This window comes from Lampris incognitus, unplaced genomic scaffold, assembly GCF_029633865.1.
Source record: "Lampris incognitus isolate fLamInc1 unplaced genomic scaffold, fLamInc1.hap2 scaffold_155, whole genome shotgun sequence".
In the NCBI taxonomy this organism is placed as follows: domain Eukaryota; kingdom Metazoa; phylum Chordata; class Actinopteri; order Lampriformes; family Lampridae; genus Lampris; species Lampris incognitus.
Genome location: NW_026611120.1, coordinates 231 through 22,036, shown reverse-complemented (window position 1 = coordinate 22,036; position 21,806 = coordinate 231).

The following is a 21,806-nucleotide window of genomic DNA, read 5'->3' as shown; positions in this document are numbered from 1 at the left end:
ATTTCACTACTAGACCTTTCTATTTCACTGCTAGATCTTTCTATTTCACTGCTAGACCTTTCTATTTCACTGCTACACCTTTCTATTTCACTACTACACCTTTCCATTTCACTGCTAGACCTTTCTATTTCACTACTAGTCCTTTCTATTTCACTACTAGACCTTTCTATTTCACTGCTAGATCTTTCTATTTCACTACTAGATCTTTCTATTTCACTACTAGACCTTTCTATTTCACTGCTAGACCTTTCTATTTCACTACTAGTCCTTTCTATTTCACTACTAGATCTTTCTATTTCACTACTAGACCTTTCTATTTCACTACTAGACCTTTCTGTTTCACTGCTAGATCTTTCTATTTCACTGCTAGACCTTTCTATTTCACTGCTACACCTTTCTATTTCACTGCTACACCTTTCTATTTCACTACTAGACATTTCTATTTCACTGCTAGACCTTTCTATTTCACTACTACACCTTTCTATTTCACTACTACACCTTTCTATTTCACTACTAGATCTTTCTATTTCACTACTGCACCTTTCTGTTTCACTACTAGACCTTTCTATTTCACTACTAGATCTTTCTATTTCACTACTAGACCTTTCTATTTCACTGCTACACCTTTCTATTTCACTGCTATACCTTTCTGTTTCACTACCAGATCTTTCTATTTCACTACTAGACCTTTCTATTTCACTGCTACACCTTTCTATTTCACTACTACACCTTTCCATTTCACTGCTAGATCTTTCTATTTCACTACTAGATCTTTCTATTTCACTACTAGATCTTTCTATTTCACTACTAGACCTTTCTGTTTCACTACTAGACCTTTCTGTTTCACTACTAGACCTTTCTATTTCACTGCTAGACCTTTCTATTTCACTGCTAGATCTTTCTATTTCACTACTAGATCTTTCTATTTCACTACTAGACCTTTCTATTTCACTGCTAGATCTTTCTATTTCACTGCTAGACTTTTCTATTTCACTACTAGATCTTTCTATTTCACTACTAGACCTTTCTATTTCACTACCAGACCTTTCTATTTCACTATTAGACCTTTCTATTTCACTACTAGACCTTTCTATTTCACTATTAGACCTTTCTATTTCACTACTAGATCTTTCTATTTCACTACTAGATCTTTCTATTTCAGTGCTAGACCTTTCTATTTCACTATTAGACCTTTCTATTTCACTACTAGACCTTGCTATTTCACTACCAGACCTTTCTATTTCACTACCAGATCTTTCTATTTCACTACCAGACCTTTCTGTTTCACTACTAGACCTTTCTATTTCACTACTAGACCTTTCTGTTTCACTACCAGACCTTTCTGTTTCACTACTAGACCTTTCTATTTCACTGCTAGACTTTTCTATTTCACTACTAGATCTTTCTATTTCACTACTAGACCTTTCTATTTCACTACCAGACCTTTCTATTTCACTATTAGACCTTTCTATTTCACTACTAGACCTTTCTATTTCACTATTAGACCTTTCTATTTCACTACTAGATCTTTCTATTTCACTACTAGATCTTTCTATTTCAGTGCTAGACCTTTCTATTTCACTATTAGACCTTTCTATTTCACTACTAGACCTTGCTATTTCACTACCAGACCTTTCTATTTCACTACCAGATCTTTCTATTTCACTACCAGACCTTTCTGTTTCACTACTAGACCTTTCTATTTCACTACTAGACCTTTCTGTTTCACTACCAGACCTTTCTGTTTCACTACTAGACCTTTCTATTTCACTACTAGACCTTTCTATTTCACTACCAGACCTTTCTATTTCACTACCAGATCTTTCTATTTCACTACCAGACCTTTCTGTTTCACTACAAGACCTTTCTGTTTCACTACCAGACCTTTCTGTTTCACTACTAGACCTTTCTATTTCACTGCTAGACCTTTCTATTTCACTGCTAGATCTTTCTATATCACTACTAGATCTTTCTATTTCACTGCTACACCTTTCTATTTCACTACTACACCTTTCTATTTCACTACTACACCTTTCTGTTTCACTACTAGACCTTTCTATTTCACTACTAGACCTTTCTATTTCACTACCATATCTTTCTATTTCACTACTATACCTCTCTATTTCACTATTAGACCTTTCTATTTCACTACTAGACCTTTCTATTTCACTACTACACCTTTCTATTTCACTACTAGTCCTTTCTATTTCACTACTAGTCCTTTATATTTCACTGCTAGACCTTTCTATTTCACTGCTAGATCTTTCTATTTCACTACTAGATCTTTCTATTTCACTGCTAGACCTTTCTCTTTCACTACTAGACCTTTCTATTTCACTACTACACCTTTCCATTTCACTGCTAGACCTTTCTATTTCACTACTAGACCTTTCTATTTCACTGCTAGATCTTTCTATTTCACTGCTATATCTTTCTATTTCACTGCTAGACCTTTCTGTTTCACTGCTAGACCTTTCTGTTTCACTGCTAGACCTTTCTATTTCACTACTAGACCTTTCTATTTCACCACTAGACCTTTCTTTTTCACTGCTACACCTTTCTATTTCACTACCAGATCTTTCTATTTCACTACTAGACCTTTCTATTTCACTGCTACACCTTTCTATTTCACTACTAGACCTTTCTATTTCACTGCTACACCTTTCTATTTCACTACCAGATCTTTCTATTTCACTACTAGACCTTTCTATTTCACTGCTACACCTTTCTATTTCACTACTAGTCCTTTCTATTTCACTACTAGACCTTTCTATTTCACTGCTAGATCTTTCTATTTCACTACTAGATCTTTCTATTTCACTACCAGATCTTTCTATTTCACTGCTACACCTTTCTATTTCACTACTACACCTTTCCATTTCACTACTACACCTTTCTATTTCACTACTAGATCTTTCTATTTCACTGCTACACCTTTCTATTTCACTGCTAGATCTTTCTATTTCACTACTAGATCTTTCTATTTCACTGCTAGACCTTTCTATTTCACTACTAGACCTTTCTATTTCACTACTAGACCTTTCTATTTCACTACTACACCTTTCTATTTCACTACTAGACCTTTCTATTTCACTACTACACCTTTCTATTTCACTACTAGATCTTTCTATTTCACTGCTATATCTTTCACTGCTAGACCTTTCTATTTCACTACTACACCTTTCTATTTCACTGCGAGACCTTTCTATTTCACTACTACACCTTTCTGTTTCACTACTAGACCTTTCTATTTCACTACTACACCTTTATATTTCACTGCTAGATCTTTCTATTTCACTGCTACACCTTTCTATTTCACTACTAGACCTTTCTATTTCACTACTACACCTTTCTATTTCACTGCTAGATCTTTCTATTTCACTACTAGTCCTTTCTATTTCACTGCTAGACCTTTCTATTTCACTGCTAGATCTTTCTATTTCACTACTAGATCTTTCTATTTCACTGCTATATCTTTCTATTTCACTGCTAGACCTTTCTATTTCACTGCTAGACCTTTCTATTTCACTGCTAGATCTTTCTATTTCACTACTAGATCTTTCTATTTCACTACTAGACCTTTCTATTTCACTACTACACCTTTCCATTTCACTGCTAGACCTTTCTATTTCACTGCTAGACCTTTCTCTTTCACTACTAGACCTTTCTATTTCACTACTACACCTTTCCATTTCACTGCTAGACCTTTCTATTTCACTACTAGACCTTTCTATTTCACTGCTAGATCTTTCTATTTCACTGCTATATCTTTCTATTTCACTGCTAGACCTTTCTATTTCACTGCTAGACCTTTCTGTTTCACTGCTAGACCTTTCTGTTTCACTGCTAGACCTTTCTATTTCACTACTAGACCTTTCTATTTCACCACTAGACCTTTCTTTTTCACTGCTACACCTTTCTATTTCACTACCAGATCTTTCTATTTCACTACTAGACCTTTCTATTTCACTGCTACACCTTTCTATTTCACTACTAGACCTTTCTATTTCACTGCTACACCTTTCTATTTCACTACCAGATCTTTCTATTTCACTACTAGACCTTTCTATTTCACTGCTACACCTTTCTATTTCACTACTAGTCCTTTCTATTTCACTACTAGACCTTTCTATTTCACTGCTAGATCTTTCTATTTCACTACTAGATCTTTCTATTTCACTACCAGATCTTTCTATTTCACTGCTACACCTTTCTATTTCACTACTACACCTTTCCATTTCACTACTACACCTTTCTATTTCACTACCAGATCTTTCTATTTCACTGCTACACCTTTCTATTTCACTACTACACCTTTCCATTTCACTACTACACCTTTCTATTTCACTACTAGATCTTTCTATTTCACTGCTACACCTTTCTATTTCACTGCTAGATCTTTCTATTTCACTACTAGATCTTTCTATTTCACTGCTAGATCTTTCTATTTCACTACTAGACCTTTCTATTTCACTACTAGACCTTTCTATTTCACTACTACACCTTTCTATTTCACTACTAGACCTTTCTATTTCACTACTACACCTTTCTATTTCACTACTAGATCTTTCTATTTCACTGCTATATCTTTCACTGCTAGACCTTTCTATTTCACTACTACACCTTTCTATTTCACTGCGAGACCTTTCTATTTCACTACTACACCTTTCTGTTTCACTACTAGACCTTTCTATTTCACTACTAGACCTTTCTATTTCACTACTACACCTTTCTATTTCACTACTAGATCTTTCTATTTCACTGCTATATCTTTCACTGCTAGACCTTTCTATTTCACTACTACACCTTTCTATTTCACTGCGAGACCTTTCTATTTCACTACTACACCTTTCTGTTTCACTACTAGACCTTTCTATTTCACTACTACACCTTTCTATTTCACTACTAGATCTTTCTATTTCACTGCTATATCTTTCACTGCTAGACCTTTCTATTTCACTACTACACCTTTCTATTTCACTGCGAGACCTTTCTATTTCACTACTACACCTTTCTGTTTCACTACTAGACCTTTCTATTTCACTACTACACCTTTATATTTCACTGCTAGATCTTTCTATTTCACTGCTACACCTTTCTATTTCACTACTAGACCTTTCTATTTCACTACTACACCTTTCTATTTCACTGCTAGATCTTTCTATTTCACTACTAGTCCTTTCTATTTCACTGCTAGACCTTTCTATTTCACTGCTAGATCTTTCTATTTCACTACTAGATCTTTCTATTTCACTGCTATATCTTTCTATTTCACTGCTAGACCTTTCTATTTCACTGCTAGACCTTTCTATTTCACTGCTAGATCTTTCTATTTCACTACTAGATCTTTCTATTTCACTACTAGACCTTTCTATTTCACTACTACACCTTTCCATTTCACTGCTAGACCTTTCTATTTCACTGCTAGACCTTTCTCTTTCACTACTAGACCTTTCTATTTCACTACTACACCTTTCCATTTCACTGCTAGACCTTTCTATTTCACTACTAGACCTTTCTATTTCACTACTAGACCTTTCTATTTCACTACTACACCTTTCTATTTCACTACTAGATCTTTCTATTTCACTGCTATATCTTTCACTGCTAGACCTTTCTATTTCACTACTACACCTTTCTATTTCACTGCGAGACCTTTCTATTTCACTACTACACCTTTCTGTTTCACTACTAGACCTTTCTATTTCACTACTACACCTTTATATTTCACTGCTAGATCTTTCTATTTCACTGCTACACCTTTCTATTTCACTACTAGACCTTTCTATTTCACTACTACACCTTTCTATTTCACTGCTAGATCTTTCTATTTCACTACTAGTCCTTTCTATTTCACTGCTAGACCTTTCTATTTCACTGCTAGATCTTTCTATTTCACTACTAGATCTTTCTATTTCACTGCTATATCTTTCTATTTCACTGCTAGACCTTTCTATTTCACTGCTAGACCTTTCTATTTCACTGCTAGATCTTTCTATTTCACTACTAGATCTTTCTATTTCACTACTAGACCTTTCTATTTCACTACTACACCTTTCCATTTCACTGCTAGACCTTTCTATTTCACTGCTAGACCTTTCTCTTTCACTACTAGACCTTTCTATTTCACTACTACACCTTTCCATTTCACTGCTAGACCTTTCTATTTCACTACTAGACCTTTCTATTTCACTGCTAGATCTTTCTATTTCACTGCTATATCTTTCTATTTCACTGCTAGACCTTTCTATTTCACTGCTAGACCTTTCTGTTTCACTGCTAGACCTTTCTGTTTCACTGCTAGACCTTTCTATTTCACTACTAGACCTTTCTATTTCACCACTAGACCTTTCTTTTTCACTGCTACACCTTTCTATTTCACTACCAGATCTTTCTATTTCACTACTAGACCTTTCTATTTCACTGCTACACCTTTCTATTTCACTACTAGACCTTTCTATTTCACTGCTACACCTTTCTATTTCACTACCAGATCTTTCTATTTCACTACTAGACCTTTCTATTTCACTGCTACACCTTTCTATTTCACTACTAGTCCTTTCTATTTCACTACTAGACCTTTCTATTTCACTGCTAGATCTTTCTATTTCACTACTAGATCTTTCTATTTCACTACCAGATCTTTCTATTTCACTGCTACACCTTTCTATTTCACTACTACACCTTTCCATTTCACTACTACACCTTTCTATTTCACTACCAGATCTTTCTATTTCACTGCTACACCTTTCTATTTCACTACTACACCTTTCCATTTCACTACTACACCTTTCTATTTCACTACTAGATCTTTCTATTTCACTGCTACACCTTTCTATTTCACTGCTAGATCTTTCTATTTCACTACTAGATCTTTCTATTTCACTGCTAGATCTTTCTATTTCACTACTAGACCTTTCTATTTCACTACTAGACCTTTCTATTTCACTGCTAGATCTTTCTATTTCACTGCTATATCTTTCTATTTCACTGCTAGACCTTTCTATTTCACTGCTAGACCTTTCTGTTTCACTGCTAGACCTTTCTGTTTCACTGCTAGACCTTTCTATTTCACTACTAGACCTTTCTATTTCACCACTAGACCTTTCTTTTTCACTGCTACACCTTTCTATTTCACTACCAGATCTTTCTATTTCACTACTAGACCTTTCTATTTCACTGCTACACCTTTCTATTTCACTACTAGACCTTTCTATTTCACTGCTACACCTTTCTATTTCACTACCAGATCTTTCTATTTCACTACTAGACCTTTCTATTTCACTGCTACACCTTTCTATTTCACTACTAGTCCTTTCTATTTCACTACTAGACCTTTCTATTTCACTGCTAGATCTTTCTATTTCACTACTAGATCTTTCTATTTCACTACCAGATCTTTCTATTTCACTGCTACACCTTTCTATTTCACTACTACACCTTTCCATTTCACTACTACACCTTTCTATTTCACTACCAGATCTTTCTATTTCACTGCTACACCTTTCTATTTCACTACTACACCTTTCCATTTCACTACTACACCTTTCTATTTCACTACTAGATCTTTCTATTTCACTGCTACACCTTTCTATTTCACTGCTAGATCTTTCTATTTCACTACTAGATCTTTCTATTTCACTGCTAGATCTTTCTATTTCACTACTAGACCTTTCTATTTCACTACTAGACCTTTCTATTTCACTACTACACCTTTCTATTTCACTACTAGACCTTTCTATTTCACTACTACACCTTTCTATTTCACTACTAGATCTTTCTATTTCACTGCTATATCTTTCACTGCTAGACCTTTCTATTTCACTACTACACCTTTCTATTTCACTGCGAGACCTTTCTATTTCACTACTACACCTTTCTGTTTCACTACTAGACCTTTCTATTTCACTACTAGACCTTTCTATTTCACTACTACACCTTTCTATTTCACTACTAGATCTTTCTATTTCACTGCTATATCTTTCACTGCTAGACCTTTCTATTTCACTACTACACCTTTCTATTTCACTGCGAGACCTTTCTATTTCACTACTACACCTTTCTGTTTCACTACTAGACCTTTCTATTTCACTACTACACCTTTCTATTTCACTACTAGATCTTTCTATTTCACTGCTATATCTTTCACTGCTAGACCTTTCTATTTCACTACTACACCTTTCTATTTCACTGCGAGACCTTTCTATTTCACTACTACACCTTTCTGTTTCACTACTAGACCTTTCTATTTCACTACTACACCTTTATATTTCACTGCTAGATCTTTCTATTTCACTGCTACACCTTTCTATTTCACTACTAGACCTTTCTATTTCACTACTACACCTTTCTATTTCACTGCTAGATCTTTCTATTTCACTACTAGTCCTTTCTATTTCACTGCTAGACCTTTCTATTTCACTGCTAGATCTTTCTATTTCACTACTAGATCTTTCTATTTCACTGCTATATCTTTCTATTTCACTGCTAGACCTTTCTATTTCACTGCTAGACCTTTCTATTTCACTGCTAGATCTTTCTATTTCACTACTAGATCTTTCTATTTCACTACTAGACCTTTCTATTTCACTACTACACCTTTCCATTTCACTGCTAGACCTTTCTATTTCACTGCTAGACCTTTCTCTTTCACTACTAGACCTTTCTATTTCACTACTACACCTTTCCATTTCACTGCTAGACCTTTCTATTTCACTACTAGACCTTTCTATTTCACTACTAGACCTTTCTATTTCACTACTACACCTTTCTATTTCACTACTAGATCTTTCTATTTCACTGCTATATCTTTCACTGCTAGACCTTTCTATTTCACTACTACACCTTTCTATTTCACTGCGAGACCTTTCTATTTCACTACTACACCTTTCTGTTTCACTACTAGACCTTTCTATTTCACTACTACACCTTTATATTTCACTGCTAGATCTTTCTATTTCACTGCTACACCTTTCTATTTCACTACTAGACCTTTCTATTTCACTACTACACCTTTCTATTTCACTGCTAGATCTTTCTATTTCACTACTAGTCCTTTCTATTTCACTGCTAGACCTTTCTATTTCACTGCTAGATCTTTCTATTTCACTACTAGATCTTTCTATTTCACTGCTATATCTTTCTATTTCACTGCTAGACCTTTCTATTTCACTGCTAGACCTTTCTATTTCACTGCTAGATCTTTCTATTTCACTACTAGATCTTTCTATTTCACTACTAGACCTTTCTATTTCACTACTACACCTTTCCATTTCACTGCTAGACCTTTCTATTTCACTGCTAGACCTTTCTCTTTCACTACTAGACCTTTCTATTTCACTACTACACCTTTCCATTTCACTGCTAGACCTTTCTATTTCACTACTAGACCTTTCTATTTCACTGCTAGATCTTTCTATTTCACTGCTATATCTTTCTATTTCACTGCTAGACCTTTCTATTTCACTGCTAGACCTTTCTGTTTCACTGCTAGACCTTTCTGTTTCACTGCTAGACCTTTCTATTTCACTACTAGACCTTTCTATTTCACCACTAGACCTTTCTTTTTCACTGCTACACCTTTCTATTTCACTACCAGATCTTTCTATTTCACTACTAGACCTTTCTATTTCACTGCTACACCTTTCTATTTCACTACTAGACCTTTCTATTTCACTGCTACACCTTTCTATTTCACTACCAGATCTTTCTATTTCACTACTAGACCTTTCTATTTCACTGCTACACCTTTCTATTTCACTACTAGTCCTTTCTATTTCACTACTAGACCTTTCTATTTCACTGCTAGATCTTTCTATTTCACTACTAGATCTTTCTATTTCACTACCAGATCTTTCTATTTCACTGCTACACCTTTCTATTTCACTACTACACCTTTCCATTTCACTACTACACCTTTCTATTTCACTACCAGATCTTTCTATTTCACTGCTACACCTTTCTATTTCACTACTACACCTTTCCATTTCACTACTACACCTTTCTATTTCACTACTAGATCTTTCTATTTCACTGCTACACCTTTCTATTTCACTGCTAGATCTTTCTATTTCACTACTAGATCTTTCTATTTCACTGCTAGATCTTTCTATTTCACTACTAGACCTTTCTATTTCACTACTAGACCTTTCTATTTCACTGCTAGATCTTTCTATTTCACTGCTATATCTTTCTATTTCACTGCTAGACCTTTCTATTTCACTGCTAGACCTTTCTGTTTCACTGCTAGACCTTTCTGTTTCACTGCTAGACCTTTCTATTTCACTACTAGACCTTTCTATTTCACCACTAGACCTTTCTTTTTCACTGCTACACCTTTCTATTTCACTACCAGATCTTTCTATTTCACTACTAGACCTTTCTATTTCACTGCTACACCTTTCTATTTCACTACTAGACCTTTCTATTTCACTGCTACACCTTTCTATTTCACTACCAGATCTTTCTATTTCACTACTAGACCTTTCTATTTCACTGCTACACCTTTCTATTTCACTACTAGTCCTTTCTATTTCACTACTAGACCTTTCTATTTCACTGCTAGATCTTTCTATTTCACTACTAGATCTTTCTATTTCACTACCAGATCTTTCTATTTCACTGCTACACCTTTCTATTTCACTACTACACCTTTCCATTTCACTACTACACCTTTCTATTTCACTACCAGATCTTTCTATTTCACTGCTACACCTTTCTATTTCACTACTACACCTTTCCATTTCACTACTACACCTTTCTATTTCACTACTAGATCTTTCTATTTCACTGCTACACCTTTCTATTTCACTGCTAGATCTTTCTATTTCACTACTAGATCTTTCTATTTCACTGCTAGATCTTTCTATTTCACTACTAGACCTTTCTATTTCACTACTAGACCTTTCTATTTCACTACTACACCTTTCTATTTCACTACTAGACCTTTCTATTTCACTACTACACCTTTCTATTTCACTACTAGATCTTTCTATTTCACTGCTATATCTTTCACTGCTAGACCTTTCTATTTCACTACTACACCTTTCTATTTCACTGCGAGACCTTTCTATTTCACTACTACACCTTTCTGTTTCACTACTAGACCTTTCTATTTCACTACTAGACCTTTCTATTTCACTACTACACCTTTCTATTTCACTACTAGATCTTTCTATTTCACTGCTATATCTTTCACTGCTAGACCTTTCTATTTCACTACTACACCTTTCTATTTCACTGCGAGACCTTTCTATTTCACTACTACACCTTTCTGTTTCACTACTAGACCTTTCTATTTCACTACTACACCTTTCTATTTCACTACTAGATCTTTCTATTTCACTGCTATATCTTTCACTGCTAGACCTTTCTATTTCACTACTACACCTTTCTATTTCACTGCGAGACCTTTCTATTTCACTACTACACCTTTCTGTTTCACTACTAGACCTTTCTATTTCACTACTACACCTTTATATTTCACTGCTAGATCTTTCTATTTCACTGCTACACCTTTCTATTTCACTACTAGACCTTTCTATTTCACTACTACACCTTTCTATTTCACTGCTAGATCTTTCTATTTCACTACTAGTCCTTTCTATTTCACTGCTAGACCTTTCTATTTCACTGCTAGATCTTTCTATTTCACTACTAGATCTTTCTATTTCACTGCTATATCTTTCTATTTCACTGCTAGACCTTTCTATTTCACTGCTAGACCTTTCTATTTCACTGCTAGATCTTTCTATTTCACTACTAGATCTTTCTATTTCACTACTAGACCTTTCTATTTCACTACTACACCTTTCCATTTCACTGCTAGACCTTTCTATTTCACTGCTAGACCTTTCTCTTTCACTACTAGACCTTTCTATTTCACTACTACACCTTTCCATTTCACTGCTAGACCTTTCTATTTCACTACTAGACCTTTCTATTTCACTACTAGACCTTTCTATTTCACTACTACACCTTTCTATTTCACTACTAGATCTTTCTATTTCACTGCTATATCTTTCACTGCTAGACCTTTCTATTTCACTACTACACCTTTCTATTTCACTGCGAGACCTTTCTATTTCACTACTACACCTTTCTGTTTCACTACTAGACCTTTCTATTTCACTACTACACCTTTATATTTCACTGCTAGATCTTTCTATTTCACTGCTACACCTTTCTATTTCACTACTAGACCTTTCTATTTCACTACTACACCTTTCTATTTCACTGCTAGATCTTTCTATTTCACTACTAGTCCTTTCTATTTCACTGCTAGACCTTTCTATTTCACTGCTAGATCTTTCTATTTCACTACTAGATCTTTCTATTTCACTGCTATATCTTTCTATTTCACTGCTAGACCTTTCTATTTCACTGCTAGACCTTTCTATTTCACTGCTAGATCTTTCTATTTCACTACTAGATCTTTCTATTTCACTACTAGACCTTTCTATTTCACTACTACACCTTTCCATTTCACTGCTAGACCTTTCTATTTCACTGCTAGACCTTTCTCTTTCACTACTAGACCTTTCTATTTCACTACTACACCTTTCCATTTCACTGCTAGACCTTTCTATTTCACTACTAGACCTTTCTATTTCACTGCTAGATCTTTCTATTTCACTGCTATATCTTTCTATTTCACTGCTAGACCTTTCTATTTCACTGCTAGACCTTTCTGTTTCACTGCTAGACCTTTCTGTTTCACTGCTAGACCTTTCTATTTCACTACTAGACCTTTCTATTTCACCACTAGACCTTTCTTTTTCACTGCTACACCTTTCTATTTCACTACCAGATCTTTCTATTTCACTACTAGACCTTTCTATTTCACTGCTACACCTTTCTATTTCACTACTAGACCTTTCTATTTCACTGCTACACCTTTCTATTTCACTACCAGATCTTTCTATTTCACTACTAGACCTTTCTATTTCACTGCTACACCTTTCTATTTCACTACTAGTCCTTTCTATTTCACTACTAGACCTTTCTATTTCACTGCTAGATCTTTCTATTTCACTACTAGATCTTTCTATTTCACTACCAGATCTTTCTATTTCACTGCTACACCTTTCTATTTCACTACTACACCTTTCCATTTCACTACTACACCTTTCTATTTCACTACCAGATCTTTCTATTTCACTGCTACACCTTTCTATTTCACTACTACACCTTTCCATTTCACTACTACACCTTTCTATTTCACTACTAGATCTTTCTATTTCACTGCTACACCTTTCTATTTCACTGCTAGATCTTTCTATTTCACTACTAGATCTTTCTATTTCACTGCTAGATCTTTCTATTTCACTACTAGACCTTTCTATTTCACTACTAGACCTTTCTATTTCACTGCTAGATCTTTCTATTTCACTGCTATATCTTTCTATTTCACTGCTAGACCTTTCTATTTCACTGCTAGACCTTTCTGTTTCACTGCTAGACCTTTCTGTTTCACTGCTAGACCTTTCTATTTCACTACTAGACCTTTCTATTTCACCACTAGACCTTTCTTTTTCACTGCTACACCTTTCTATTTCACTACCAGATCTTTCTATTTCACTACTAGACCTTTCTATTTCACTGCTACACCTTTCTATTTCACTACTAGACCTTTCTATTTCACTGCTACACCTTTCTATTTCACTACCAGATCTTTCTATTTCACTACTAGACCTTTCTATTTCACTGCTACACCTTTCTATTTCACTACTAGTCCTTTCTATTTCACTACTAGACCTTTCTATTTCACTGCTAGATCTTTCTATTTCACTACTAGATCTTTCTATTTCACTACCAGATCTTTCTATTTCACTGCTACACCTTTCTATTTCACTACTACACCTTTCCATTTCACTACTACACCTTTCTATTTCACTACCAGATCTTTCTATTTCACTGCTACACCTTTCTATTTCACTACTACACCTTTCCATTTCACTACTACACCTTTCTATTTCACTACTAGATCTTTCTATTTCACTGCTACACCTTTCTATTTCACTGCTAGATCTTTCTATTTCACTACTAGATCTTTCTATTTCACTGCTAGATCTTTCTATTTCACTACTAGACCTTTCTATTTCACTACTAGACCTTTCTATTTCACTACTACACCTTTCTATTTCACTACTAGACCTTTCTATTTCACTACTACACCTTTCTATTTCACTACTAGATCTTTCTATTTCACTGCTATATCTTTCACTGCTAGACCTTTCTATTTCACTACTACACCTTTCTATTTCACTGCGAGACCTTTCTATTTCACTACTACACCTTTCTGTTTCACTACTAGACCTTTCTATTTCACTACTAGACCTTTCTATTTCACTACTACACCTTTCTATTTCACTACTAGATCTTTCTATTTCACTGCTATATCTTTCACTGCTAGACCTTTCTATTTCACTACTACACCTTTCTATTTCACTGCGAGACCTTTCTATTTCACTACTACACCTTTCTGTTTCACTACTAGACCTTTCTATTTCACTACTACACCTTTCTATTTCACTACTAGATCTTTCTATTTCACTGCTATATCTTTCACTGCTAGACCTTTCTATTTCACTACTACACCTTTCTATTTCACTGCGAGACCTTTCTATTTCACTACTACACCTTTCTGTTTCACTACTAGACCTTTCTATTTCACTACTACACCTTTATATTTCACTGCTAGATCTTTCTATTTCACTGCTACACCTTTCTATTTCACTACTAGACCTTTCTATTTCACTACTACACCTTTCTATTTCACTGCTAGATCTTTCTATTTCACTACTAGTCCTTTCTATTTCACTGCTAGACCTTTCTATTTCACTGCTAGATCTTTCTATTTCACTACTAGATCTTTCTATTTCACTGCTAGACCTTTCTCTTTCACTACTAGACCTTTCTATTTCACTACTACACCTTTCCATTTCACTGCTAGACCTTTCTATTTCACTACTAGACCTTTCTATTTCACTGCTAGATCTTTCTATTTCACTGCTATATCTTTCTATTTCACTGCTAGACCTTTCTGTTTCACTGCTAGACCTTTCTGTTTCACTGCTAGACCTTTCTATTTCACTACTAGACCTTTCTATTTCACCACTAGACCTTTCTTTTTCACTGCTACACCTTTCTATTTCACTACCAGATCTTTCTATTTCACTACTAGACCTTTCTATTTCACTGCTACACCTTTCTATTTCACTACTAGACCTTTCTATTTCACTGCTACACCTTTCTATTTCACTACCAGATCTTTCTATTTCACTACTAGACCTTTCTATTTCACTGCTACACCTTTCTATTTCACTACTAGTCCTTTCTATTTCACTACTAGACCTTTCTATTTCACTGCTAGATCTTTCTATTTCACTACTAGATCTTTCTATTTCACTACCAGATCTTTCTATTTCACTGCTACACCTTTCTATTTCACTACTACACCTTTCCATTTCACTACTACACCTTTCTATTTCACTACTAGATCTTTCTATTTCACTGCTACACCTTTCTATTTCACTGCTAGATCTTTCTATTTCACTACTAGATCTTTCTATTTCACTGCTAGACCTTTCTATTTCACTACTAGACCTTTCTATTTCACTACTAGACCTTTCTATTTCACTACTACACCTTTCTATTTCACTACTAGACCTTTCTATTTCACTACTACACCTTTCTATTTCACTACTAGATCTTTCTATTTCACTGCTATATCTTTCACTGCTAGACCTTTCTATTTCACTACTACACCTTTCTATTTCACTGCGAGACCTTTCTATTTCACTACTACACCTTTCTGTTTCACTACTAGACCTTTCTATTTCACTACTACACCTTTATATTTCACTGCTAGATCTTTCTATTTCACTGCTACACCTTTCTATTTCACTACTAGACCTTTCTATTTCACTACTACACCTTTCTATTTCACTGCTAGATCTTTCTATTTCACTACTAGTCCTTTCTATTTCACTGCTAGACCTTTCTATTTCACTGCTAGATCTTTCTATTTCACTACTAGATCTTTCTATTTCACTGCTATATCTTTCTATTTCACTGCTAGACCTTTCTATTTCACTGCTAGACCTTTCTATTTCACTGCTAGATCTTTCTATTTCACTACTAGATCTTTCTATTTCACTACTAGACCTTTCTATTTCACTACTACACCTTTCCATTTCACTGCTAGACCTTTCTATTTCACTGCTAGACCTTTCTCTTTCACTACTAGACCTTTCTATTTCACTACTACACCTTTCCATTTCACTGCTAGACCTTTCTATTTCACTACTAGACCTTTCTATTTCACTGCTAGATCTTTCTATTTCACTGCTATATCTTTCTATTTCACTGCTAGACCTTTCTATTTCACTGCTAGACCTTTCTGTTTCACTGCTAGACCTTTCTGTTTCACTGCTAGACCTTTCTATTTCACTACTAGACCTTTCTATTTCACCACTAGACCTTTCTTTTTCACTGCTACACCTTTCTATTTCACTACCAGATCTTTCTATTTCACTACTAGACCTTTCTATTTCACTGCTACACCTTTCTATTTCACTACTAGACCTTTCTATTTCACTGCTACACCTTTCTATTTCACTACCAGATCTTTCTATTTCACTACTAGACCTTTCTATTTCACTGCTACACCTTTCTATTTCACTACTAGTCCTTTCTATTTCACTACTAGACCTTTCTATTTCACTGCTAGATCTTTCTATTTCACTACTAGATCTTTCTATTTCACTACCAGATCTTTCTATTTCACTGCTACACCTTTCTATTTCACTACTACACCTTTCCATTTCACTACTACACCTTTCTATTTCACTACTAGATCTTTCTATTTCACTGCTACACCTTTCTATTTCACTGCTAGATCTTTCTATTTCACTACTAGATCTTTCTATTTCACTGCTAGATCTTTCTATTTCACTACTAGACCTTTCTATTTCACTACTAGACCTTTCTATTTCACTACTACACCTTTCTATTTCACTACTAGACCTTTCTATTTCACTACTACACCTTTCTATTTCACTACTAGATCTTTCTATTTCACTGCTATATCTTTCACTGCTAGACCTTTCTATTTCACTACTACACCTTTCTATTTCACTGCGAGACCTTTCTATTTCACTACTACACCTTTCTGTTTCACTACTAGACCTTTCTATTTCACTACTACACCTTTATATTTCACTGCTAGATCTTTCTATTTCACTGCTACACCTTTCTATTTCACTACTAGACCTTTCTATTTCACTACTACACCTTTCTATTTCACTGCTAGATCTTTCTATTTCACTACTAGTCCTTTCTATTTCACTGCTAGACCTTTCTATTTCACTGCTAGATCTTTCTATTTCACTACTAGATCTTTCTATTTCACTGCTATATCTTTCTATTTCATTGCTAGACCTTTCTATTTCACTGCTAGACCTTTCTATTTCACTGCTAGATCTTTCTATTTCACTACTAGATCTTTCTATTTCACTACTAGACCTTTCTATTTCACTACTACACCTTTCCATTTCACTGCTAGACCTTTCTATTTCACTACTAGACCTTGCTATTTCACTGCTAGATCTTTCTATTTCACTGCTATATCTTTCTATTTCACTGCTAGACCTTTCTATTTCACTGCTAGACCTTTCTGTTTCACTGCTAGACCTTTCTATTTCACTGCTAGACCTTTCTATTTCACTACTAGACCTATCTATTTCACTACTAGACCTTTCTATTTCACTGCTACACCTTTCTATTTCACTACTAGACCTTTCTATTTCACTGCTAGATCTTTCTATTTCACTGCTAGACCTTTCTATTTCACTGCTACACCTTTCTGTTTCACTACTGCACCTTTCTGTTTCACTACTAGACCTTTCTATTTCACTACTAGATCTTTCTATTTCACTACTAGACCTTTCTGTTTCACTACTAGATCTTTCTGTTTCACTACTAGACCTTTCTGTTTCACTACTAGACCTTTCTATTTCACTACTAGATCTTTCTATTTCAGTGCTAGATCTTTCTATTTCACTGCTAGACCTTTCTATTTCACTACTAGGCCTTTCTATTTCACTGCTAGATCTTTCTATTTCACTACCAGACCTTTCTATTTCACTACCAGATTTTTCTATTTCACTACCAGACCTTTCTGTTTCACTACTAGACCTTTCTATTTCATTACTAGACCTTTCTGTTTCACTACTAGACCTTTCTATTTCACTGCTAGACCTTTCTATTTCACTGCTAGATCTTTCTATTTCACTACTAGATCTTTCTATTTCACTGCTAGACCTTTCTATTTCACTACTAGACCTTTCTATTTCACTGCTAGACCTTTCTATTTCACTACTAGATCTTTCTATTTCACCACTAGACCTTTCTATTTCACTACCAGACCTTTCTATTTCACTATTAGACCTTTCTGTTTCACTACTAGACCTTTCTATTTCACTACTAGACCTTTCTATTTCACTACCATATCTTTCTATTTCACTACTATACCTCTCTATTTCACTATTAGACCTTTCTATTTCACTACTACACCTTTCTATTTCACTACTACACCTTTCTATTTCACTACTAGTCCTTTCTATTTCACTACTAGTCCTTTATATTTCACTGCTAGACCTTTCTATTTCACTGCTAGATCTTTCTATTTCACTACTAGATCTTTCTATTTCACTACTAGACCTTTCTATTTCACTACTAGACCTTTCTATTTCACTACTACACCTTTCCATTTCACTGCTAGACCTTTCTATTTCACTACTAGACCTTTCTATTTCACTGCTAGATCTTTCTATTTCACTGCTATATCTTTCTATTTCACTGCTAGACCTTTCTATTTCACTGCTAGACCTTTGTTTCACTGCTAGACCTTTCTGTTTCACTACTAGACCTTTCTATTTCACTACTAGACCTTTCTATTTCACTACTAGACCTTTCTATTTCACTACTACACCTTTCCATTTCACTGCTAGACCTTTCTATTTCACTACTAGACCTTTCTATTTCACTGCTAGATCTTTCTATTTCACTGCTATATCTTTCTATTTCACTGCTAGACCTTTCTATTTCACTGCTAGACCTTTGTTTCACTGCTAGACCTTTCTGTTTCACTACTAGACCTTTCTATTTCACTACTAGACCTTTCTTTTTCACTGCTACACCTTTCTATTTCACTACCAGATCTTTCTATTTCACTACTAGACCTTTCTATTTCACTGCTACACCTTTCTATTTCACTACTAGACCTTTCTATTTCACTGCTACACCTTTCTATTTCACTACCAGATCTTTCTATTTCACTACTAGACCTTTCTATTTCACTGCTACACCTTTCTATTTCACTACTAGTCCTTTCTATTTCACTACTAGACCTTTCTATTTCACTACTAGATCTTTCTATTTCACTGCTACACCTTTCTATTTCACTGCTAGATCTTTCTATTTCACTACTAGATCTTTCTATTTCACTGCTAGATCTTTCTATTTCACTACTAGACCTTTCTATTTCACTACTAGACCTTTCTATTTCACTACTACACCTTTCTATTTCACTACTAGACCTTTCTATTTCACTACTACACCTTTCTATTTCACTACTAGATCTTTCTATTTCACTGCTATATCTTTCACTGCTAGACCTTTCTATTTCACTACTACACCTTTCTATTTCACTGCGAGACCTTTCTATTTCACTACTACACCTTTCTGTTTCACTACTAGACCTTTCTATTTCACTACTAGACCTTTCTATTTCACTACTACACCTTTATATTTCACTGCTAGATCTTTCTATTTCACTGCTACACCTTTCTATTTCACTACTAGACCTTTCTATTTCACTACTACACCTTTCTATTTCACTGCTAGATCTTTCTATTTCACTACTAGTCCTTTCTATTTCACTGCTAGACCTTTCTATTTCACTGCTAGATCTTTCTATTTCACTACTAGATCTTTCTATTTCACTACTAGACCTTTCTATTTCACTACTACACCTTTCCATTTCACTGCTAGACCTTTCTATTTCACTACTAGACCTTGCTATTTCACTGCTAGATCTTTCTATTTCACTGCTATATCTTTCTATTTCACTGCTAGACCTTTCTATTTCACTGCTAGACCTTTCTGTTTCACTGCTAGACCTTTCTATTTCACTGCTAGACCTTTCTATTTCACTACTAGACCTTTCTATTTCACTACTAGACCTTTCTATTTCACTGCTACACCTTTCTATTTCACTACTAGACCTTTCTATTTCACTGCTAGATCTTTCTATTTCACTGCTAGACCTTTCTATTTCACTGCTACACCTTTCTGTTTCACTACTGCACCTTTCTGTTTCACTACTAGACCTTTCTATTTCACTACTAGATCTTTCTATTGCACTACTAGACCTTTCTGTTTCACTACTAGATCTTTCTATTTCACTACTAGACCTTTCTGTTTCACTACTAGACCTTTCTATTTCACTACTAGATCTTTCTATTTCAGTGCTAGATCTTTCTATTTCACTGCTAGACCTTTCTATTTCACTACTAGGCCTTTCTATTTCACTGCTAGATCTTTCTATTTCACTACCAGACCTTTCTATTTCACTACCAGATCTTTCTATTTCACTACCAGACCTTTCTGTTTCACTACTAGACCTTTCTATTTCGCTACTAGACCTTTCTGTTTCACTACTAGACCTTTCTATTTCACTGCTAGACCCTTCTATTTCACTGCTAGATCTTTCTATTTCACTACTAGATCTTTCTATTTCACTGCTAGACCTTTCTATTTCACTACTAGACCTTTCTATTTCACTGCTAGACCTTTCTATTTCACTACTAGATCTTTCTATTTCACCACTAGACCTTTCTATTTCACTACCAGACCTTTCTATTTCACTATTAGACCTTTCTATTTCACTGCTAGACCTTTCTATTTCACTGCTAGACCTTTCTATTTCACTGCTATATCTTTCTATTTCACCACTAGACCTTTCTATTTCACTACCAGACCTTTCTATTTCACTATTAGACCTTTCTATTTCACTACCAGACCTTTCTATTTCACTATTAGACCTTTCTATTTCACTGCTAGACCTTTCTATTTCACTGCTAGACCTTTCTATTTCACTGCTATATCTTTCTATTTCACCACTAGACCTTTCTATTTCACTACCAGACCTTTCTATTTCACTATTAGACCTTTCTATTTCACTGCTAGACCTTTCTATTTCACTACTAGATCTTTCTATTTCACCACTAGACCTTTCTATTTCACTACCAGATCTTTCTATTTCACTGCTACACCTTTCTATTTCACTACTACACCTTTCCATTTCACTGCTAGACCTTTCTATTTCACTGCTAGACCTTTCTATTTCACTGCTATATCTTTCACTGCTAGACCTTTCTATTTCACTACTACACCTTTCTATTTCACTGCTACACCTTTCTATTTCACTACTACACCTTTCTATTTCACTGCTTGACCTTTCTATTTCACTACTACACCTTTCTGTTTCACTACCAGATCTTTCTATTTCACTACTAGACCTCTCTAGTTCACTGCTACACCTTTCTATTTCACTACTACACCTTTCCATTTCACTACTACACCTTTCCATTTCACTGCTAGACCTTTCTATTTCACTACTACACCTTTCTGTTTCACTACCAGATCTTTCTATTTCACTACTAGACCTTTCTATTTCACTGCTACACCTTTCTATTTCACTACTAGACCTTTCTATTTCACTGCTAGACCTTTCTATTTCA